Source organism: Bison bison, unplaced genomic scaffold (genome assembly GCF_000754665.1).
Source record: "Bison bison bison isolate TAMUID 2011002044 unplaced genomic scaffold, Bison_UMD1.0 scf7180017864517, whole genome shotgun sequence".
Lineage (NCBI taxonomy): Eukaryota > Metazoa > Chordata > Mammalia > Artiodactyla > Bovidae > Bison > Bison bison.
This window is the reverse complement of record NW_011495070.1, coordinates 8360068-8385585: the sequence shown is the minus strand read 5'-3', so window position 1 is coordinate 8385585 and position 25518 is coordinate 8360068. Positions and strand designations below refer to the sequence as shown.

General features: G+C 41.3%; 1 protein-coding gene across 1 annotated transcript in view; it reads left to right on the top strand.

Moving 5' to 3' along the window:
* The window catches only part of RNF150 (ring finger protein 150), a 281142-nt gene that overhangs the window by 246558 nt on the left and 9066 nt on the right, over positions 1-25518 (top strand). The window lies entirely within an intron of this gene.

Genomic DNA, 25518 nt, shown 5'->3' with positions numbered 1-25518 from the left:
CCCCGGGCCTCAATTTCCTCATCTTTAAAACTGACCTGGGAATTTCCTAGAAGTCCAGTGGTTAAGACTTCACTTCTCAATGCAGGGGGTGCAGGTTTGATCCCTGGTCAGGGAACTAAGATCCCACCTGCTACAGTGGCTTGGCCAAAAAAATAATTGTTCAAATAAAATCCACCCTGCAAGTATGTTGTGAGCATGAAATGAATCAGTGTATAGACAGCTGCTGACTCAGTGCCTGGCACTCAATCAATCACAAACATTACCTCTGCCCCCCACCCTCCACATCACCTCCCCACGAGGACACACGTTGGACAGACACATCGCAGGTACCTATTGACACAATAGAAATATCCTTATACCAATATCTGTAAACCACCTTTCTCAGATAGATTCCAAGGCCCAATAGCTCTAGGTTGCCTGTGAAGATGGAAAAAAAATCACCTTGTTCTTCTTCAGTTAACAGAATTACTTTACTTCCTGAGCCAGAACTGCATGCTCTCTTTTAGTTATTTATCGTTTCCATTAATTGATCACTTGAGGACTACTGAATTATAAACAGCAATCTTTATTACCATGATCTCATATAAAATAATGACTGTCCTTATAATACCATTTACAGAGAAACCTCTCAGGTTATCAGCAACATCACTAGGCAGCCCATCTATCAATCAACAACCCATTAGTGTCATTCCTAGAAAGTATGTCTTTCTACGTATGACTTTGTGTTTGGTTATATTCAACAGACAGCAGCCCTCCCACTAATCTTAGAGAGTGTTTTGAGCATACAGACTGACAGAGGAATGATCTGTAGATAAACCAGTAGTTTTATTTTTTTTAATTATACTGGTTTATTTTATTTTCTTAAGTCACATATTTTATAGAACAGATCTAAATCATTCCGATGCCTTAAATAAAAGATAAACTAGTAATTTTAGATTTGCCAAGTCTTGATGTTCTTTTGGGGCTTCCCAGGTGGCACTAGTGGTAAAGAATCCACCTGCCAACGCAGGAGACGCAGGTTCCATCTCTGGGTCGGGAAGATCCTTTGGAGGAGGAAATGGCAACCCGCTCCAGTATTCTTGCTGGAAAATTCCCTGGGCAGAGGAGCCTGGCGGGCTACAGTCCATGGGGCCAAAGTCGGACACAACTGAGCACACGCACATACACAATGCCCTTTGTGCATTTGTAAGTGAAATCTCAGGGAATGACTCAGAGCAAAAAATTTGGATGTACCCATTGATATAAGCCTCCAAGTTGTCAGCACTTGGGCCCCACACCATCACCGAGAAAGTCCAGTAGGAGATCTGTTAAAATATAGAAGTATCTTGAACTCATTGGCTTCAGCAGGGGTGGTCCTTGCTGCACTTCCTCCCTTTGGGGGAAAAACTTGCTGAGAAACTTCTGAAGAAAAGAAAATATATTGTGGTTAAGGAATTGAGCCAAACTCTTTTCTCCAGCTCTATCCAAGACACAGCTGGTGATCAATTAGGTGTGGATAAGTTAGGATGCCAGGTCGGTGGGGAACTGTCCTTCCTTCTTCCTCCAGAGGTTTCTGGTGGCGCACACACTGGGGCACCAGGGTGAGAATCAAGCCAGGTTCCATGCACACAGACATATACACACAGGTATACACATGTGCTCACACAGGCGTGCATGCATGCGCACTTCACACACCACCACCACCACTGATCACCGGGTGTTCGCTCATCATCCCAAACCATGAGGAAATAGATCTCTAGAGGTTCCCAGATGTTCTAGGCAGAGGGAGCAAAGCGAAGTCCCATCTGACTCCTCCTGCCTGCAGATGGGCTGGACTTAGCCCTGAGAATTTCTGTTCATGTTCAGTGAGTGCATGCATGCTAAGTCGCATTCACTGAACATGATCAGTTCATGGGGGTCTTTGCGACCCCCATGGACTGTAACCCACCAGGCTTCTCCATCCATGGGATTCTCCAGGCAAGAATACGGGCGTGGTAGCCATGCCCTCCTCCAGGGGATCTTCCCTACCCAGGGATCTATGCACATCTCTTATGTCTCCTGTGTTGGCAGGTGGGTTCTTTACCACTTATGCCTCCTGAGAAGCCCTATGTTCAGTGAGTAGCCAACATTTAAATACAGCAAAGCTTTCCGTACCGATCTGAATTGGCAACCTGAAAATGTTGGAAGCAACAGCAATCCTGGGTCTCATTCCCTGATGGTGGCAACTGGCTGGATCTGAGTTGCAGCAGCCCCAAGACAGGGCGTGTGCTCTGCAGTTCACCACGCCTCTGAACCCCAAATGTAGGGATTGTCTCAGGGTCAGAATACTTCCTCCATATGCACTGATGTCTCAGGGACAGTCAGTGTTTTGAATTGTCCTATTGGGTCTCCTTAAAGTAATACCTGCTGGTAAAATCATGCAGAGCCACTGTGTATGTCACTTAAGCAACCATTACACAGTTAAAACTCACTGCTAACTTATGTTCCCAGCAGGGAGGAGCGATTACTAGATTTGTACTCAAGTGCCATTGAATTTCTTCTTTGTCAAACCAATCATTCTTATTTATCTAAATACTTCTGCCTTAATCAGAGCTGTCAGCACCAGAAAGTATTGGCTGCATTAAACTCCTGCTGTGCAACGAGAACAGTAGAATGAATTTTTTCAGAAAAAATAATGCCAGCATAATACCTCAACTGTTATTTAAATAAGTCGTCAATTAGAAAAATGGATCTGGAAGTCAAACCAAGCAGAAACACAATGGATTCAAAGGCATGTCTTCCCTGTCATGGAGATGAAGAAAATCTATGCAGGAGGATAAATAAGCCCTCACATGTGTGGGCACATACATGTTATATGTAGAAGCATTCACGTGTAGGCACATGTGTATAGCAGGAACACAGCAACACCTATTTATACACACAATCACATGTGTATACACACGTTCATAACTGCATATTATATGTAGTTTTCGGAGTGCCTCAAACAGTGTTTACACACACCCATAGTCTCTGTGTTTAGATGGCATACAGGTGGACATAAATACAACCCAAGATCAACAACTTTGCGTCCCGGTAGCTAACTACATCTCAGTAGGGGTAATTGGGGTTTCTGGTCATGCCTGTCAATTTGCTCCTCCTAGGAGTGAAACTGTGCTTCCAGTTTAGCTAGTTAGAAAGGGAACAGCTCTCCAAATTTATATTAGGATTTTGTTTCTTTAATAGATCTGTGTGTTAGTCACTCAGTCATGTCCCAACTCTTTGCAATCCCATGGACTGTAGCCCACCAGGCTCCTCTGTCCATGGGATTCTCCAGGCAAGAATACTAGAGTGGGTTGCCATTCCCTTCTCCAGGGGATCTTCCTGACCCACGGATCAAACCCAGGCCACCTGCATTGCAGGCAGATTCTTTACCATCTAAGCCATCAGGAAAGACCATAAATAGATCTAAAGGCTCCAATATCTGAACAAAGGAAAGACAGCCCTACAAGTAAGACAGTTCCTAGTTTAAGGTACAGTGATTCCCAGCACCTGTGCCCTATGATAGACTTTACAGCCAGATCACAGCTGTATGTGCTTGTGTCCACACTGAGCGTGTCATCCTCAGCTGGTGAGGCATCGGGGACATGGCCAGATGGCAAAGCTTCTGGGAAGCAGAGGGTGGGCCTTTATGAGACAGCATGGAGAGGTTTTAACATTTCCCATCCCTAGTTGACACCTCTGCAGATAATTTAAGTTCTCAGCAGTAGAGCTAAGTCAAGGCCGGCCCTGTCACCTGCTGATTGGGCAACTGGGGGTTAATTGCTTAACTTTTCTGCATCTTTGTTTCTCACCTGTAAAATAGAGTAAGAAAAACATCTACCTCATGGGATTAAGTGTAATGAAAATGGGTTAGAAAAGCACTTGGTGCATTAAGGGTGTTCAAAATGTGTTCTCTGCAAGAGCCTACTGCATAGCACATGGAACTCTGCTTGATGTTATGTGGCAGCCTGGATGGGAGGGAAGTTTGGGGAGAATGGATACGTGTATATGTATGGCTGAGTCCCTTTGCTGTCCACCTGAAGCTATCACAGCATGGTTAGTCGGCTATACCCCATACAATATGTGTTTAGTTGCTCAGTCGTGTCCGACTTTTTGCAACCCCGTGGACTGTAGTCCTCCAGGTTCCTCTATCCATGAGGATTCTCCAGGCCAGAATACTGAACTGGGTAGCCTTTCCCTTCTCCAGGGGATCTTCCCAACCCCGGGGATCGAACCCCTGTCTCCTGCATTGCAGGCAGATTCTTACCATCTGAGCCACCAGGGAAGCCAATACAAAGTTAAAAAGCAAAAAAACATGTTTGTATTATCTCTCAGAGAAGAGGTAGAAGGAACTCAGACATTATTAAGCATATACTATGTGCCAAGGATCTTGTAGAGAACGTTTTTACATATTTTAGTTAACCTTCACAATTGCTGTCACTCCTTTACATACAAGATACTGAAGTGGAGAGCAGTTGGGAACCTCACCAGAAGTCCTACGTCGAGTAGGTGGAAGGCTGGCATGAGAGCTCTTGTCCTTCTCCACACCCCAGGGTCTCGTCTCACACTGGAGCTTCTCAAGTGTGGTCTGAATACCTGCCTAGGCTATAATTACAGTGCAGACCCCAGCTTCCGCTCCAGATCTGCTAAATCACAATTTCCATGGATGAGCTGAGAACGGTCATTCTTACCAAACTTCCCATGTGATTCTTTCTAAAACCAGAGTTTGGAAATGTATGCCTCTACCCCAGAATGCGCGCCCAAGGAGGACAGAACCTGGATGACTCACGTTCATAGCGTTATCCTTGTGTGCTGCTCGGTCGCTAAGTTGGGTCCGACTGTTTTCGACCGTATGAACAGCAGCCTGCTGCACGCCTCTGTCCAGGGATTTTCCCAGCAACAGTGGCTGGAGTAGGTTGCCTTCTCCAGGGGATCTTACCAACCCAAGGATCGAACTCAGGTCTTCTGCATCTCCTGCATTGCAGGCATATTCTTTACCTGCTGAGCCATCAGGGAAGCCCATCTTATCCTTAGGGCCCATTTAAATGTGGTCTGTATCTATTCCCATAGTAATTGCATTCAGGGGCACTGGAGTTGGAACATTCTCTTCAACCCAACTAAGGTTAGCTCCTTCTTTGTTGACTCAGCTTTGTAAATTTTCCGACGGACCACAATAGTGTGGTTTTGTGTGATTGGTCCTTGGGTGGATCCTTCTTCATAGACACCCCCCTCCCCATCTATCCATGCCTGTGATGAAGACCATAACTGGTCCCTGTGATACTGATCCCAATGCCAAAGGAAACTCCATGGAAAATACAAGTACATTTTTATTCAGCCTGCCTTGATTATGATCTTGATGGAGGCTTAATCCTGGCAGCCAACATTGCTATATGGGGCAGAGGACACTGTCTTTTTATTGTTATAATTGCTCCTTTGCTCATGAAACACTGCACACCTGATGTATAACCTATGTGCTGATGCAGGCATTCAATTACATTGTGAGCAGAACCATTAACTCCAGAATCACCTAGGGTAAAAGGAATTGTTTTCTGTAGAGAAGCAGCCTGTAACAATCTGAGATACTAAAGCAAGTCCTTGATCCAACAGAGCAAAAGATGAATTTGGAAAGAATTGCAGTTGATTTTTCTCAAATATGTAATTTTGCTGAGAAAAGAGGTCTTTAGTGTCATCAAATTAACTGCTAAATAAAAAAGGATAAGGCAACAACGTTACATCTTATAGTTGCTTTAGGTTCTTGGCAGCTCACACCTGCAAAATTGTTCTAATTAGTTGGTAGTGGTTGCACAGCATTAATTTCTACCAAAGATATAGTGTTGAAAATATATTTGAGGAACTTAACGCTTGGACGGAGAAGGCGATGGCACCCCACTCCAGTACTCTTGCCTGGAAAATCCCATGGACCAAGGAGCCTGGCAGGCTACAGTCCATGGGGTTGCCAAGAGTCAGACACGACTGAGCGACAGCACACACACACACACACACAGCACTTGGAAAGAGGTAATAATGGTAGGAACGGTCTTTCTTTGCTTTTATTTTTCTGTCTTGATGACAGTGGCAGTTATGGGATATATAGAATCATGGCTTAATCCTCATAATGTATATAGCTCATTTCTTAGAGTTTTTATCCTCCAAGACAGTTTGATGGGACTTGCTTTTATGGTGATGCATGTCTGTGCTCATCATCTGTCCATCTTCTACCTCCAGGGTTCTCTCGGTGCTTACATGTGTATCCTTCCTCCTAGAAACACCCCGTCTCTAAAATTGCAGCCATAAAAAGGAAAAATGTATTTGCCCCCATACTGGAATTACAGTCAACTTTTTGAGGGAGAATGTTCAAGGAGTCTCAGAAATCTCAACCAGCTCTCACTCTGTTCACACCTCCTGGTCTCTCTCCATGAGTTTTATTTTCCTTAGAGAGAATGGAGGAAAATTGAAGGCAGCCTAGTAGGTTCAGAAACAGAACCAGCAAAGATAAAGTTCTCAAGGACCCTCACTGCTTTTGCCAGATCCCAGGGCTTGCAGATCCCAGAGGTAATCTGCTCTCCCTGGGACATCCCTGGAATTGAAGATGCTTCCGTGGTATCCATGGAGACTTAGCATCAGACGAGTATGTTGCATGTTATTTGTGGATTTACTAATTTTTAACACCATATTTACCATTATTGATAAAGCATCCTACATTGCAGGAGACTTTACAAATAGTCTCAGGCAGCTGGTCTTCTATGACAAAGAAATATAAAATATTTTCAAGGAGGAAAAGCACAGAAAAAAAAATGGACATTGAAATGAACATGGTAAGATCTCTCTAGCAATATAGCACCTCCTATTTGTTATCTGGCTGCATATTCTTTGAAAATGCAAGTTCAAAATGTTCACTGGTCGTGTGCTACTGGAAAACATTGGCAAAATGATAAACACAGTATGGAGCAACCAAAGTTAGGCAGGAGCACTGTCCCAGACAAAATTTGTAAATCAACCATGGAGTAAAAAAAAAGAGAGAGAGAGAGAGGGACTGGACATATACTATAAACATCAATAATCATTCCAAAAAGCAGAAGCATGATTCATTTCTTAAAAATTCAGACTCTACATGGGCCATATGTTGGAATGACTTTCAATTATCCAAAATCGCAAATATTAAGAATAACTAGGGAGAAAAGACATTGTAAAATATTCTTAAAATATCTCGAAGACCTCACCAGAGGTTAATCTCAAAGCCTGTTTTATTAATTAAATGAAACCATTTGCCAACGATGGTAGTGATTTAGAATAGTATTTATTAATGCCTATTTTGAGCTTGGATAAAATTGCCCCTTCTCTAAAAAATTTAGATTCTAACAGATGTAAAACAGATGTGTACAAAGTAGAAGTTACTTTGCCAAGTGCTCTTTTTAAAAAAATAGGTATCATTTGCCAGATCTGCTAAAGGCTTTGTCTACATAAGGGATTTGTATAGCTTTCGTTAGTTTACAAAAGAGAAGGAGGAATGATCACTCTTGGGCTGGTGCAGAAAACACTAAGACCTTAACCCCCACGTTAAATTCCAGAAACTCCCATCAGGCTTGTTCAAGGCACTTGGCCTTCAAACACATATTCAAGAATATTAGGCTGGAATACTTCTGCCTCAGATTTTTTCATCCTTCTACTGAAACATTGCTGGGTTTATAGTCATTTTCAATTCTGTGTTTATCGTTGATATGTTTCCCCAGTCACGGTCATCCAACTATAAGTGGTACCTTTCCAATTCACATTTTCAAGCTTAACAAGCTACTGACTTGGTCACACCCCCACCTGGCTTGGCCACACCCACACCTATTCCAGGGACAGAATTCCAAACAGGGGGCCCCTTTTCTCAAGGAGGTGCTGAGAATAATTCTGAAACCATTAAAGAGAAATAAGAAGCCAGAAATAGAAGATAGAAGATACCTACTAAGGTGCAGGACTTCGAAAGAGCAAAAGTAAAATTCCTGGCTCATACATACAAATAAGCCACTTACTGTGAGGTGTAGATCTGGGGGTTTTTGTATTTTTTGTATTTTTATTTTTTTAAATTTTATTGGAGTATAGTTTATTTACAATGGTGTGTTAGTTTCAGGTGTACAGCAAAGTGATTCAGTTATGTATGTTGAGGCTTTCCAGGTAGCGCTAGTGGTAAAAAAAAACCTACCTGCCAATGCAAGAGATGTAAGAGACAAGGGTTCCATCCCTGGGTTGGGAAGATCTCCCAGAGGAAGCCATGGAAACCCACTCCAGTATTCTTGACTGGAAAATCCCATGGACAGAGGAGCCTGGCAGGCTACAGTCCATAGGATTGTAAAGAGACGCAACTGAAGTGACTTAATATGTACATACATATATTTATTCTTTTTCAGATTTTTTCCAATATAGGTTATTACAGAATATTGAGTAGAGTTCCCTGTGCTATACAGTAGGTCCTTGTTATCTCATTTATATATAGTAGTATGTGTATGTTAATCTCGAGTTTTCCTTAGCCTATTCTATGGGCTCGCCTGATGCCTTGGTGTAATGTATTCAACTTCACAATTAAATCAGAAGAATAGGAATCTCCCTCCCCAATGTTTTTAGCCTTTAAAAAACTAATATGATTTCTTCAGATCTTCCCACTCATTTTTTCAGTTCATTTAGTTGATAACCATTGTGTTTCTTTTATTTGGATAGTGTAGGAGATAGAGGTTTGGTAGTGGCTATGCAAAATAAGCTCCAGCCCTCTTAGAGCGAACAGTCTGCTCTAGGTAAGAGAAAATCATCCATGGGTGGAGTATTTATTTAAACAGTGACATATGGCAATGCTGTTAATCAGGTATCAGGCATGTTGTGGGTTACAGGTGTTCTTCAGAAAAAAGGGGGATTGCAGTGGGCAACGGTACCCTCCAACCTCTGACCACACCCCTCCCTGATGGGAAGGAATCAGTGGGGACCAGGAGCAGAGTCATCCAGAGCTTCTCCTCCACCTGTGAGAGTCCAAGTTAGGATGCAAATGCCATTGTGGGGAAGGCTGAACTTAGCCACACCCTTCTTTTTACTTGGGTTTTTAGTAGCCAAACCCTTTCATATGTATAATTCAATATGGGTGTACAATTCAGATGCAGTAAACATGGAAGTTTAAAATCTTTGGTTTTTCAAGCAAATAAGTGAAAAGTGCCCAGCACAGAGTCTAGTGAAGTTTAGGCCCTTTCCCCTCCCTCATTGGATCATCTTAAAAAGAGGCATTTTGGTGAAGTGAACTGTAACTACCAGATTTGTTTTGGCTTCCCAGGAAATAAAGATCAGATGAGCAAAGGCAATGAAGATCAGATTAATGAAGTGATTTCAGTAAAGATTCATTGCAGTGTTAATTAGTCGTCTGCCTCTGAATATTGCTACACTGAATACTAGGGGAGGAGCAGGGAGTGATGGGTTTGGGGGGACCTGCCTCAGCTGTCCTTGCCCTAGCTGCTGTCGTCACCTTTGTGGTCATCACCACCATCTTCCTCTGCTGTTCGGTCTCCCCAGTTCCCTCACTGCAGAACCCTAGGGTGTCATGGAGCACCATGAACACCTTCAGAACAGGAACTGAAGAGCTGAGTTCAAGTCCCAGGTTCAGCCATTTCCCAGCTATTTCCTAACAGTGCCGTTACCCACCCACACTCCCCCGCTTTGTTGTCCCCTGCCATATGAATGAATGGTCAGCTTAATGTTCCCCGTATGCCCTCTGCCCTTTTCCTTGTCCTTGTTGAACAGCTTTCCTCATTTGTATCACCTTTATTCTCACCCTAAACTCATGCCAAGGGATTCCCACTGCATGGCCAAATATTGATTAAAAGTCTGGGTTTTGTTCTAGATACAAAGAGCTAGAAATTGCATCCTGTGAGCCAGAGGAATGGGTTTGGTTGTGATCAGATTTTATGCATGACTGGCCCACTGCTCTTGCAAGAAGGTGAAGATAGAATCCATTAGGTTTTCCAGGAAGGTGTGTAAACACATCCAACTAGGTGAATCTCAGTCATTTATTGCTGCAATACTAACTCAGGCTCTGGGTCAAAACATCAGGCCCCTTTTTCTAACAGTGTGTCTATCAGTTCTTGAGGGCTTAGTATTGTCACCACTTTGAGCCCACCCCTCCTGCCCCCAAACACCAGGTTGTGACCTGTTCTCAAACCAGCCGAAGGTGAATTATGTAGTATTTATCGGAGGAGGGGGAGGAGGCAGTCTGAGTTCTTCTAAACAAATGACTTGCAGTCTTGACATTTTCTAAACAGGCTTCTCCATGTGTTTTATAGAGAAGTGTGTGGTCAGAAAGGTCAGAAACAACAACTATATTAAAAACCTTAAATCAAGGGGACTTCCTGGTGATCCAGAGACTAAGACTCCATACTCCCAATGCAAGGGGCCTGAGTTCAATCCATGGTCAGGGAACTAGATGCTGCGTACCACAGCTAAGACCCACTGTAGCCAAATTAATAATTATTTTTAAAAAAACCTTAAATCAATTGTGATAGTAAAACAGGTTGATGTAAAATGATGCCTGTTAGGGAGACTCCAGTGCGCTCATGGCAGTGTTGCATCTCTAGTTTAATGCTGAGCTGTTTGGAAAAAAGCCCATCAGGCTCCTCTGTCCATGGAATTCTTCAGGCAAGAACCCTGGAGTGGGTAGCTATTGTCTTCTCCAGGGGATCTTCCTGACCCAGGGATCAAACCCAGGTCTCCTGCATTGCAGACAGATTTTTTACCATCTAAGCCATCAGGGAAACTTGGCTATTTATCTGCCTATAATTTGCTTAAGCTTTTTTTGAGGACTTGATCTCAACAGTTTTGCTATTTAAATTGCTTCATTCTTTAAAAATAAAAATACGTGTCAGAAACTGTGCTCCTGTGTCTGTCCTCCCCTCCCCAGCCCCTTCTAGAGAGATGTGAAGGATCCCCTACTTTGCTGTGTTCTGCAGCTTGACCTTTAAACTAGATCTTGTATTTCCATCAGAGCCTGTTCTCTAGTTTCTTCTGGCTCTTATGTTGGACTATCTTGTAACAGAGCGACACTTGTACCAGCAAGAGGGATAAGGCTGTCACATGGCAAATGAGCTCTTTATGAAATGTTGATGCATTAACCTACATCTGATCACACTGAAGAAATAGAGCATTACAGAAAGAGTGGGGTAGTGGCCAGAGAAAGAAAGGGCACCCTTTGTCCATCAGGACCTTGATAGACAAAGAAGGAAGCCAAGAGGCTTAATGGGACAGGAATAAAGCAGGTTCTCAGTACATGTACTAAATACAATAATAGCTGCCTCTTATCTGGCACAGCATGTGCCAGACACTGTGAAGTGAAGCCCTATGTCGGTGTGTTTACACACACACACACACACACACACAGACCAGATCTTGTTATAGACTACAAAAATATTATTGTCACTATTTCACTGATAAGGAAACTGAGGTTGTTTATTTTCACCCATTTAAGCAAGTACTTTTATGCACAAACATAATATAATCCAGGTATGTTAATGTCATGACACTTCAGCCTGGCATTCAAATCACTCTTCAGTTTTAGCACAGCCTATCTTTCCAACCCCTTTGCTGTATTCAGTGAGACCAGTCAGGAAAGTGGAAAATGCTCTAGGTATTTCAAAATAGGGGAATGCAATACAAGAAATTGATTACAAAAGTGTCAGGAGAAACTGAACGCCAGCCTTTATCTTCCACCATACACAAAATTAACTTGAAATGTGTTATAGATCTCTGCATGTGATGCACCAATTTAGTAGAACAAAGGATAAAAATAACAAGGTCATCTCAATTGATTCATAAAAAGCATTTGACAAAACACACAGAAACCAGTTGCTTTTCCATACACTAAGGATGAACAACCTGAAAAGAAAATTAAGGAAACAATCTCATACAGTAGCATCAAAAAGAATACAATATTTAGGAGTAAACTTAACTAAGGAGATGAAAGACTTGTACACTAAAAACTGGAAAACATTGCTGAAAAAATATAAAAGATGCAAATAAATAGAAAGCCATCCCCTATTTGTGGATTGGGAGACTTAATATTGTTGAACTGTTCATACTAGGCAGAGCAATCTATGGATTCAATGCAACCTCTATCAAAATCCCAATGTCGTGTTTTGCAGAAGTTAAAAAAAATCCTTAAATTTATATGGAATCTCAAAAGACCCTGAACAGCCAAAATGATTCTCTGAGAACAAAGCTAGAGGGCTCACACTTCCTGATTTCAAAGTATCTTACAGAGCTACCATAATCAAAACAGCGTATGTATGGCATAAAAACACATGGGCCAAGGAAAGCAAAGAAAGAACCCGAAAATATACCCTCACATATATGGTCAAATTCTCTGTGACGAGGATGCCAAGACTACACAGTGGGGAAGGATAATCTTCTCAACAAATGGTGCTGAGAAAACTGGAAATGCATGAGCAAAAGAAAGAAGTTGGACCCTTATCTTGCAAGAATCATGCAGGATGGTGGTGTCCCGGACATCTGTTGTACGACAATGTGCATGTGGCCAACAGTATTGTACTGTATACTTGGAAGTTGTTTTGAGAGTGAATTTAATGCACTGTGATTTTTTGCCACACACACACAAAAGCTTGGCAGTTTCTCATGTAGTTACGTAGACCCACCAGATGGACCCAGCAATGTGCTTCTGGGTGTTTACTCAAGAGAAATGAAAATGCATGCCCTCAAAAAGACTTGCACATAAATGTTCAGAGAAGCTTTGTTTACAGTAGCCAAACAACTGGAAATAATTCAAAGGTTCGTCAGTTTATGAATGGATAAGCAAAATGTGATATATCCATACAGTGAATTGCTATTCAGCAATAAAAACGTGTGAACTATTGATATATGTGACATCATTAGTGGATTTCACAATGAGTATAATGAGTGAAAGAAACCAGACACAAGAGTGCATACTATAAAATTGCAGGTATGTAAAATTACAGAAAATATACATTTATCTCTAGCCATGGTTACCCACTAGGGGTGATTTTGTCTCTCAGAGAGCATTTGCCAATGACTGGAGAGTTTTTGATTGTCATAACTGGGGAGGGGGTGGTGCTAATGGCATCAATGGGTAGAGACCAAGAATGCTATAAAATATCCTGCAATTCCCAGCACATTCCCATGACAACAAAGAATTCTCCAGCCCCATGTATCAGTTGTGCCAGTGTTGACAAACCCTGAAAAAGAGTTATAAAAAAGAAAGCATATCAGTACATATACACAATGGAGTATTACTCAGCCATTAAAAAGAATACATTTGAATCAGTTCTAATGAGGTGGATGAAACTGGAGCCTATTATACAGAGTGAAGTAAGCCAGAAAGAAAAACACCAATACAGTATACTAACGCATACATATGGAATTTAGAAAGATGTTAATGATAACCCTATATGCGAGACAGCAAAAGAGACACAGATGTATAGAACAGTCTTTTGGACTCTGTGGGAGAGGGAGAGGGTGGGATGATTTGGGAGAAACGCATTGAAACATGTATAATATCATATAAGAAACTAATCGCCAGTCCGGGTTCAATGCAGGATACAGGATGCTCAGGGCTGGTGCACTGGGATGACCCAGAGGGATGGTACTGGGAGGGAGGTGGAAGAGGGGTTCAGGATGGGGAACACGTGTACACCCATGGCAGATTCATGTTAATGTATGGCAAAACCAACACATATTGTAAAGTAATTAGCCTCCAATTAAAATAAGTAAATTTAAATTAAAAAAAAAAGCAGATCAGATATAAGCTGAGACCAGGGACAGAGGGAGGAAATGACCATAAAGAGAGAAGACAAAACTCTGGGGGAAATAGAAATCGAATACTTACATCCATCACATCCATCAAACTCATCAAAATCATGCTTCATTAAAGTAGATTTATCAAAAACAAAACCAGTTTGGAAGACTGGAAGAGCGAGATATCCCGAGATCCTGAGCACACTTCCACTATTCTGATGTTGCCAGAACCGTCTGGCTTCTGCTGGGGAGACCACCAGCTCTGAGTAGGCGGTCAGGATCCTTCGCTCTCTGATTCTGTTGAAGGCACGGCCAACACTTCTGGAGCCCACAGGGACCAGCCTGAACTAGAAGCGCAAGGGCCTCCTCCCACCTTCCAATCTCCTTGGCAGGACCTAAGAGAAAGCCAACTGGCAAAGGAAGCTGGGAAATGTAGTTCCCAGTCTTCTGGCTCCCTATAGAACAGGAAAGCACAGAGGGAAAGAAGAGGGCAGAGTGTCTATGGGCTTGATCTGGTACTTTGCTATGGTTCTCCATATCCTAAGCTACAGCTGAATCAAACCATCTGCATGCCTTGACATTCGCTCTGATGATGGTTAGTCAGGTAGGTTCTCCTAAAATAAAAGCCATCTTCCTGTAGACAATGCTTGGCCATCTTAGAGAACCAACCATTCCAGGCTTACAGTGTAAATTCATCCATTTAGCCAAGTGCCTCCTAAAATTGTTCAGATATAACAGGTACTTATATCTCTTAAAAGAAATGCCGTCTTCCTCATCTCCATACTTCCCAGCACTAGTCAGCTCTCACCACTGGTTTACATGTAACCTACTTCATGAGGGTTACCCAGCTGGAGATGAAGTTTTCCTTACCTTTCTGTTTCTCTAGAATTTATTTACACCTCTCTTTTAACATATATCATCTTATATTTGATGTGCATACATGTGTGCTAAGTTGCTTCAGCTGTGTCCAACTCTTTGTGACCCTATGGACTGTAGCCTGCCAGGCTCCTCTGTCCATGGAATTCTCTAGGCAAGAATACTGGAGTGGGTTGCCATTTCCTTCTCCAGTATTAGATGTATATGGACACAAATATGATTTCTTTTACTAGATTGCTTTCAAGTTAATAGCAGAGCTTGTGTTTAGTTCATCTTTATTTCCTCCAAAGGTCATCAACAGTGCTGTGTACCTAAGAAGTGTTCAATAAATTCCTATTGGATGAATAAGTGATAAATTGATGAATGAATACATGAAGCCTATAGATAATTTTCTACTTGCAATATAAATTAATGTAATTTATGATTTTATTATAAAATATAATTTTATAAGTGAAGAAATTAATATCTGCATGATATCTACCTGTCTCTCTAAACCTGTCTGCTAACCTTCCCTCTTTTACTCTTTTTTCATTCCAATCATAGTCACAATTACCAAGAGCATTCCGTATACCAGATATTATGCTTAATGCTGAAGGTTTCCTGTAGGTAGTACTAACCAGGAATTGTAAAATAGCTATTAACAGCATAAATGTTAACTAGATTTTGCTTTCTTTCCTGTAAAAACTAATGTACAACTAATGCAAAAGTCACCTTCTGCCTTCTCTTGGCACTCAGTAAGGAATTACTCAATGAATGAATTTTTAATGAAATCAAAAGGAATTTGAGCAATTGGAGAAAATCTTCCTCTGCTAGGTGAAGGGTCACAGGGAAAGAAAACCAATGACAAAGAGATAAAAGCAAAGAGTTAAATCCTAACTTGTGATCTAATTTGATATCCAAACTTCAGGGAGTTCTCTTATACTAAGTCAGAATAAAAAACAATGTTGTAAATGTCCCCAGATGAGAAAGAATTTTCCTGATTTGAGCTCACCATATTTACATTTATGATTATAGAGCAAACATTTAAAAAGGCAAAAGTTCCCCTGTTATATCTGAACAATTTTTAGGAGTCACTTGGCTAAAATGGGTGAATTTATATTGTAAGCCTGGAATGTTTGGTTCTCCAAGGTGGCCAAGTATCATCTTTGGGAATAACCTAGGGCTTCCCAGGTGGCTCGTTGGGAAAGAATCCACCTGCCAATGCAGGAGACGAGAGTTTGATCCCTGGGTCCGGAAGATCCCTTAGAGAAGGGAATGGCAAGCCACTCCAGTATTGTTGCCTGGGAAATCCCATGGACAGAGGATCCTGGCGGGCTGCAGTCCATGGGGTCGTGGAGAGTCAGACATGACTGAGCGACTAAACCACAGCAGCCAGATAGAAATCTAGCAGCTACGCCACTGCCATTGCACAGTAGCATAGCCGTCGACACCACTGGCTCTTGGGCTGGGATTCCATTTCTGCCTCTTTCTGTTCTTGACCTTAGACAAGTTGACTTCACCTGTAAAATGTGAAGCAGTCACTGGGGTAATCATTCATCTACTCCATAGCATCTTTGTGAGGATGACATACGTAACATGTAATTGCTTAGAGCAATGCCTGGAATTATTGTTAATATTGTTGCACAGCCTCTGAAGAAAGTGACCCAAAGATTCACCATCCCCACGGAAGAATCTACTCATAACACAGAAAATTTAAACCAAATCAGAAGTTTATCTTCTCAAAAATTCTTATTAAGCAAAAGAGAAAAAAGCAAGGAATACACGTAAAAGAGACACATTTCCTTACTGAAAATACTCTGCATTTGGAATTGAAGCAACTTTCCCACTAAGATTACAACAGGGAATATATACATAAGCAGTGTTTGTTGTTTAGTTGTTAAGTCATGTCCAGCTCTTTTGCGACCCCGTTAACTGTAGCCTGCCAGGCTCCTCTGTCCGTGGGATTTCCCAGGCAAGAATACTGGAGTGGCTTGCCATTTCCTTCTTCAGGGGATCTTCCTGACCTAGGGATCAAACCCATGTCTCCTGCACTGGCAGGCAGATTCTTTACCACAGAGCCACCTGGGAAGGCCTCAGAATCCAAATTAATGTCCAGAAGGATGCTAATTTCTTTGAAAACTTATTTTTCAAGTACATGGTGGGGGGAAATAAGCTTTTATGTGGTGCAGAACATGTGAACATCAAACTTACCGGAGAATCAAAATACCTGGGGGTTGATATTCGTCAACCCCTTACTTTCTCTCAACACAGAGACCACATTATGCGGGCGACGTTTGTTAATTCCCAACAGAGGAGGATTTATTCCAGCCACTACTGCTCTGTGCCTCCTTTCATACATAGCTCAGGCAGTGGAGTAAATATCAAACGCATTCTGGGATGGCTCATTTTCTGCTCTAGCTTTGAATAACCATCATTTAGAAACAATCGAGTAGGAAAGCAGAGATTTCAGATGAAAAGTGTCCCGTCAAGTTAATGAAACACACAGTTAGTGAAATGTAAACCAAAAAATGCACTTAAAAAAAAATAAAAAGCCAAGCCATTCTTGGTTACAGACAACAGTGTTTTCTTCAACTTACCCTGGTAACTTCCTGGTGGTCCAGAGATTAACACTCTGCGCTTCCACTGCAGTGAGTACAGGTTCGATCCCTGGTCAGGAAACTAAGATCACACATGATGCATGACACAGCCTAAAAAAAAGAACAACTTATGCTAGGCACAAAACCTCTTAGATGCATGCTTCTGAGACTTTTATCATTTCTGTGAGACTCTAGTAAAAGCAACCCTCTCCCCAGAAAAATGCATATCTGCACATATCAGAGAAGGCAATGGCATCCCACTCCAGTACTCTTGCCTGGAAAATCCCATGGATGGAGGAGCCTGGTAGGCTGCAGTCCATGGGGTCGCTAAGAGTCTGACACGACTGAGCGACTTCACTTTGACTTTTCACTTTCATGCATTGGAGAAGGAAATGGCAACCTACTCCAGTATTCTTGCCTGGAGAATCCCAGGGACAGAGGAGCCTAGTGGGCTGCTGTCTATGGGGTCGCACAGAGTCAGACAGGACTGAAGTGACTTAGCAGCAGCAGCAGCACATAACCATATAGGCGTGAATGTAACTGTGGATACGCAGACTCCCCTGAAAGTCAACATCTTCTGGGCATTGCTCCTGGTGCTTAGGCCTTCCCTGGTGGCTCAGTGGTGAAGAATCCGCCTGCCAATGCAGGAGACATGGGTTCAATTCCTGAGTCAAGAAGATCCCCTAGAGAAGGAAATGGCTACCCACTCCAGCATTCTTGCCTGGGACATCCTCAGACTAAGACTCTCAACTCTGAAGTATAAATGCAGTCACGTTCATGAACTCTGGTGTCAGAGAGGCCTCGGTGTGCATTCTGAATCTGACTCTTACTGTTGTGTAAACCCAGGAAGTTTTTTACTTTTCTGAGCCTTAGTTTTAACACTTGAAAATAGAAATAATAATTTTTCCTTTGTCACAGGTTAATTGTGAATATTCAATTGGACAATCTAAAGTACTTAGATAGTCTCTGGCATATATTAATGCTAAGTTGTCAATAAGCACTCTATGGTTGTTAGTTAATAAAACATAAAACTTGACACCCTATGCATCACCCTTTGACACCCTATGTCCAGAGAGGAAATTCAATTTCACCAAGTGCCTTCTATTTATGGAGGGTTGGGAATGTTGACAATGGATGGGCCAGAGCCTGTTAAGTGAGACAGACCCCATCCTGCCCAAGACAGGACAGGCCACATCTCAGGTTGGGAGGAACGTTATGTCGTCCAGGCCCACTGTTATAGAGATAGTTATAGCAAACCCACAGCAAAACTACAGCTGCAGTGTCTGTTTCCCAAAAGGAAACCTGTGAGAGTTGGACTATAAAGAAAGCTGAGCGCCGAAGAATTGATGCTTTTGAACTGTGGTGTTGAAGAAGACTCTTGAGAGTCCCTTGGACTGCAAGGAAGTCCAACCAGTTCTTTCTAAAGGAAATCAGTTCTGGGTGTTCATTGGAAGGACTGATGGTGAAGCTGAAACTCCCAATATTTTGGCCACCTGATGTGAAGACCTGACTCATTTGAAAAGACCCTGATGTTGGGAAAGTTTGAAGGCAGGAGGAGAAGGGGACGACAGAGGATGAGATGGTTAGATGGCATCACTGACTCAATGGACATGAGTTTGGGTAAACTCTGGGAGTTGGTGGTGGATAGGGAGGCCTGGCATGCTGCGGTTCATGGGGTCGCAAAGAGTCAGACACGACTGAACAACTGAACTGAACTGAACTCTTTAGGTAACATTCTTTGTATTAAAGAGGAAACAAAGAAACCAAAGTCCATATGAATAATTTATGGACTAAATGGAATTAATAAAAACAAATCCCGCCACTAAGAATTTTTTGGTTAACCACAGTTAGCCTACTGATGGATTTTACTTAGAATTAAATGTGCTAATATATGCAAGTAGTAGTTATGAGTCAACAAAACAGGTCACAGAGCTCCATTTAAAGCCATGTTTTCTGCTTACCATCTAAGAGATTCAAGATGGAGTGCTAGATACTTGGGATCAATTCTTAAATCCACCAAAATACTTTCTCTGTGCTGAAGTGAATATAACATAAAAGAAGCAGACTCATAGAGAGCAAACTAGGGGTTATCAGTGGGGATGGGGTAAGAGGTAATTTAGGGGTGGGAAATTAAAAGACACAAACTATTGGGTCTAAGACTGGCTCAAGGATGAATTGTACAACACAGGAATATAGCTAATATTTTGTAATAACTATAATGGAAATTACACAACCTTTAAAGTTGTATAAAAATTTTAAAGTAGTAAAAAAATAAAATATTACTTTAATATAACATCTGACCTCTGTTCATATTATAACAAACCATCCCCGTGTTTCATCTGTTTTGCTGCAGTGGTTTTTGCTGGATTACCTCCACCCTTGACCTACCAATCTATTCTTCACTTAACTGCAAGAGTGATCTTTTAAAATATTAAGCAGGTCATATTACTCCCTGTTTAAATTCTCTCAATGTCCTTAAAATGAATGAAACAAAAAGAAGAAAGGAAGAGTGTCTAGTAGTATTGGGCAACTGTGTCAAATGGACTAAATATTTTTTCATCTGTGAAATAGAAATAATAATACCCACACATCAAAGGGTTGTTGTGAGAAATCAATAAAGACCAATGCTATTTTTGTATTCATTTTATATTAACTTTCACAAGAGAGAAGGTAAAATTCAGTGAACATTTTGATTGTTAACAGTTATTTCATACTCCTCAATTAGTTCCAGCTACAGAGAACTTTCTAAATGTTTTAGTGTCCGCATTTTTATCTGTACTATTATGGTCTCAAATTAAAACATCTGCTTTGATTAAAGAGCCTTCCCTGGAGGCTCAGATAGTAAGGAATCTGCCTGGAATTCAGGAGACCCAGGTTTGATCCCTGGGGGAAAAGATCCCCTGGAGAAGGAAATGGCAACCCACTTCAGTATTCTTGCCTGGGAAATCCCATGGGAGAGGAGCCTGGCAGGATACGGTCCATGGGGTCACAGAGTCAGACATGACTGAGTGACTAATATTTTCTTTCTTCTTTCGATTCAAGAAAAAAATTCTGTTTTCAAAAATTATGGAACAAACCAAGTGCAATTAAAAACATAGCACAGACTAAAGAATAATTTCAGATGTCTTCAGATCATTTTTTACAGTTTTGGAGTGAAAAATGATTAGATACTGTGGGTGATGAAATGTCTCATCATGAAAATTGAACCATCTTTTGGCAAATCTGTTTGTATTGATTTGAATTTATCTTTGCCTAGAGCTGTGCAGGACAGTCAGTTTCCAAAATAGCATCATAAATTCAACAGCCAATAGTTATAGCAGTCCACACGGCCCTTTTTTCTTTCAATTCACACATTCCAGCTTAGAAAGCACGATAGTGAGAATGAAGCCATGAAATCTGCTGAGGCCGGTGGCTGAGAAGACAGGAGTGAAGGTGGGAAGCTGCAGGAACAGTGAGCTCTCTGTGTACCAGTCAGCTCTTATCTGTGCTTTGTTTTTGTACTTGCTCTATTGAAAGCCATAGAATCACTCAGTGATGAGCTCTTTGGTTGACTTGTAGTTTACTTGTGAGCTACAATATTTGGCTTCTTATGAGCTGAATTGATTCATGGACTTTTGCCCAAAAGAACAAGGAGGAGGAGGAGACAGATGCAAAAGGGGAAGTGGTGGGAGGGGGGAGGATATATCTCTACAACGTAGACCTCATTTTAATTTTTTTTAATTTTTATACCATTTTTAATGGTTACACTCCATTCACAGTTATTACAAAATATTGGCTATATTCCCTGTATTATACTATATCCTTGTAGCCTGTCTTACATTAGTTTGTGCCTCCCAGTCCCCCAGCCCTATCTAGCCCCTCATCCCACTGGTAACCATAGTTTGTTCTCTGTATCTGTGAATTTGCTTCTTTTCTCTTGTATTTACTAGTTTGTTGTGTTTTCTGGGTTCCACATATAAGTGTTATTATACAATATTTGCCTTTTTCCATCTGACTTCTTTCACTTAGCATAACACCCTCCCAGTCTATCTACATTGCTGCATATGGCAATGGAGTGTTCTTTTTTATGACCGAGCAGTAGTCCATTGTATATGCATACCACATCTTCTTTATCCGTCCATCTATCTTGGACACTTACATTGCTTCCATATCCTTAGCCCTCATTTTTTATCTCCAGGAATAAGAATATTCCCATTTTCTTTGTACCTCAGAGTAGTGAATTCTCACATTTAGTGCATACTTGTACTAAATATACAATTGCAGGCTTTCTTCTTTGTTAAGAGAAAAGTTTTTAGTAGAAAACAACATGTTGAAAAGTTATGGCAAAAGAAAAACTTAACAACTCTTTATCACTGGTAATTTTATTAAATAATTATGTATTGAGCACCCACCATGTCTGAGGCACTGTGCTAGACTTGCATCAACATATACACAAGTAAACTGTAACAACTGGAAAGACATCTAATATACCTAGTACAAACTCTCATTTTATAGATTTTAAAGCTTTAGCCCCAGAGGAGAAAGTGACTTATACAGAGTAACATGTATAATTACTTACAGCTGAGACTACAGTCTCCTAAAGTAAGATAGGATCCCAGCTCTCATAACTATAATTTTAAGTGTTACTTGTTTGGTCATGTCCAACTCTTTGTGACCCTTGGATTGTAACCCACCAGGCTCTTCTGTCCATGGAATTCTCCAGGCAAGAATGCTGGAGTGGGTAACCATTCCCTTCTCCAGGGGATCTTCCTAACCCTAGGATTGATCGCAGGTCTCCCGCATTGCAGACAGATTCTTTACTGTATGAACCACTAGGGAAACCCATATAATTTTCTCATTGTAAAAGTGATGTTTGTGGAGAACACTGAGTAAAAAGTATGCATTGAACATGTGAAATTACTTCTAGGCACTCCTAAAACCCCACAAAAGCTGTAGCAAAGGGATTTTCCAACATGGACAGGGAAAGTGTAAGAAGAAACCCTGGAAAAATTTGGGCAACTGGGAGGAAATGAATAAAGCATCAGTGACTTAGTGGACCTAAAAATCAGAGCAATCCTCTGTGTCTAGCTGTGCAGATTGTGTCTGCCCAAATCCATTGCCTGCTGCTCACTGCAATTGCAGAGTGAAAGCTTCCACCAGGTGGTGCCGAGCGCATAACCATGCGGAGAAAACAAGTGCTAAGCAGACATGAGGAAGAGGAGGACCACCCCAGTTTGCATCAAAGAATTCCCCAAAGGTCAGGGATGCAAGGCACCAGATAGCTCTGGAGAAGAGGATAAATGAGAAGGAAGTAACACATGCGAAATAAAGATGGACCATAGGTACAGGTGTAGGTATAGACGGGCTTCCCTGGCAGGTCAGCTGGTAAAGAATCCACCTGCAATGCAGGAAACACAGGTTAGATCCCTGGGTTGGGAAAATCCCCTGGAGGAGGGCATGGCAATCCACTCCAGTATCCTTGCCTGGAGAATCCCATGGACAGAGGAACCTGGCGGGCTACAGTCCAGGGGGTCACAAAGAGTTGGACACAACAGAGCGACTAAGCACAGCACAGCACAGGTACAGACATAGATGTAGATACAGATATATCAGTGGATGTAGATATAGATATTTAGCCAGCCTAGAATGTATATGATGTGAGGCAAGAATCCAATTTCATCTTTTTTCTGCATGAATAATTTTATTGAATATTTGTGTGAGTGTGTTTTTTCTATGTTTACTTATTTATATGGCTGAGTCTGGTCTTAGTCGTGACACGTGGGATCTTTCGTTGCAGCTCACGGACTCTCTAGTTGCAGCGCTCAGGCTGAGTTGCTCCCTGGCATGTGGGATCCTAGTTCCACAACAAAGGATCAAGCCTGTGTCCCCTGCATTGCAAGGCAGATTGTTAACCAGTGGACCACTATTGAAGTCCCCTGAAAATTTGTTAAATGCCACCATTGACAAAGCTAAATACTTCTACCCAAGATCTGTTTCCAAAGTTTTATTCTACCCATTGATCTGTCTATAGTTATGTGAACCTCATGCACTTTTGGGTCTAGGAAACATTATAGATCTCAGTCTTTAGGTTGGCTACACCCCTGTGAGACACTTTATTTCTCTAAAACTGATTCTTAAGACCATAACTCTGTGTCAGTTCTCTGTTTGTCTCCTTGTAAACATTTGAAAATTCACTGCCCTTCATGAAACTCATATTTATTTTTTCTTAACTGTACCTCAACATGAAGAAATTATATCAGTGATTATGAGAGCAAAAGTATTATAACCATCTGCATTCTTTAGTACTTAGATATTTTGTTGGTCTTTTAATTGCATGTTTCTTCTGTAGGGTAATGGAACATACAAGATCTTCTGGTTTTAAAGCTGCCTTATAGGCTGCAATTCATGGGGTCGCAAAGAGTCGGACACGACTGAGCGACTGAACTGAATTGATAGGCTTCCCTGGTGGTTCAGATGGTGAAGAATCTGCCTGCAACGCAGGAGACCTGGGTTCGATCCCTGGATCAGGAAGATCCCCTGGAGAGGGAATGGCAACCCACTCCAGTATTCTTGCCTGGGAGAATCCCATGGACAGAGGAGCCTGGTGGGCTATAGTCTATTGGGTCACAAAGAGTCAGACACAAGTGAGCAACTAACACTTTCAATTATAGGCAGCTGAGCTCTCCAGCCTCCCCTGTTCATACTCCCTAGCTTACCTTTGCATCCCAGTCATATTTAAATACAGTCTGATGTCTGCACAAAGCTGTCTATCAACTCCAACCGTCTGTACATGCTATTGCTATTACTTTAAAAAGATTCATCCTTCTCATTCATCTGGCTGAAATACAAGTTATCCTATAGACTCAGTTTAGACATGGTAGCCAGTGGAAAGCTTTCTTAGACTCAGCAAATGGTTACGTAGCACCCTTACCTCCTAAAACACCAGGTACATCTTACAACAAAGAGCTTATCATGTTGGGGTAATTGACAAGTCAATGGTCTGCCTGCCTACTGGACAGTAAGCTCCTTGAGGACTGAAATTGCCTCATTTTCACCCCTATATCCCTACAGCTAGCACAATTCTTAGCATATAGTAGGGACTCAATTATATGTTGAGTGAATGAATGATATATGTTCACTGAAGCATGTTTAGGAGTAAAGCTAAATTTTTTAAAGAAAAGAAAATAATTATAAATCCCCAAACTTGAGACAACTCTTATTGTCGGCTTTCTTACTTCCAGTTAACTTTCTCTGTTGACTTCACTGCACATAAAGCTTTGAATATTTCTGTTTTCATTTACTGGGAGCATTTTCTTCTGTAAATACAGACTCTTTGGAAATATCACTTTAATAATTATAACAAGAAGATTGTCTTTTAGAAGTAACATAGTTTACTGAGAAATTTTTTATTGTTAGGCTTTGTTACTTGCAATGTTTTGCTGCTATAAATAATGCTTAAATGGATATTTTTGCATCTCTGATTATTTCTCTGTAATATACTGTGAAAATGAAATTACAGGGTGAAAATTTCACAGTTCTGAATGCAGTTGATCAAAATATCTACCGAAATGTGTGTAATACAGTCTTTTTTAAAGAGTGAAGATTTCAAAACAAAAAGGAGTAGCTCCTTTTTACCTGATATTTATTGGTCAATTGTATTGCATTCTTTTGTGAATTGTATAACAGTAACCTTTACCCATTTTTTCTGTTGGACTCTTAGTTTTTCTTATTTATTTAAAAGTTCTCTGTACGTTAAGAATACAACCCTCAGTGAATTTTTTACAAATTTTCCCAGCATGACATAATACTTTTTTTTTCTGGCCACCATGCAGCATGCGGGATCTTAGTTCCCTGACTAGGAATCAAACCAGTGCCTCCTGTAATGGAAGTGCAAAGTCTTAACCACTAGACCACCAGGGAAGTTCCCCAGGGTGACATATACCTTTGATCTTATTGTTCATGTTTTTAATATTCTGAAAAATTTTATACACATTTATCAGTCGTTTCATCTGTGAATTGTTCAACTGCTTTTCCATATAGAATTTGTTGCCCTACTTAGAGATATTCAGTGTATTTTTTCCTCCTTAGATATATACTTATAAGATACATCTTTTCATAGTGTGAGAAGGGCTTCCCAGTTGGCACTGGCAGTAAAGAACCCACCTGCCCCTGCAGAAGACATAAGAGATGCGGGTTTGATCCCTGGGTCAGGAAGATTCCCTGGAGGAGCGCATGGCAACCCACACCAGTATTCTTGCCTGGAGAATCCCATGGAGAGAGGAGCCTTGTGGGCTACAGTCTGTGGGATCAC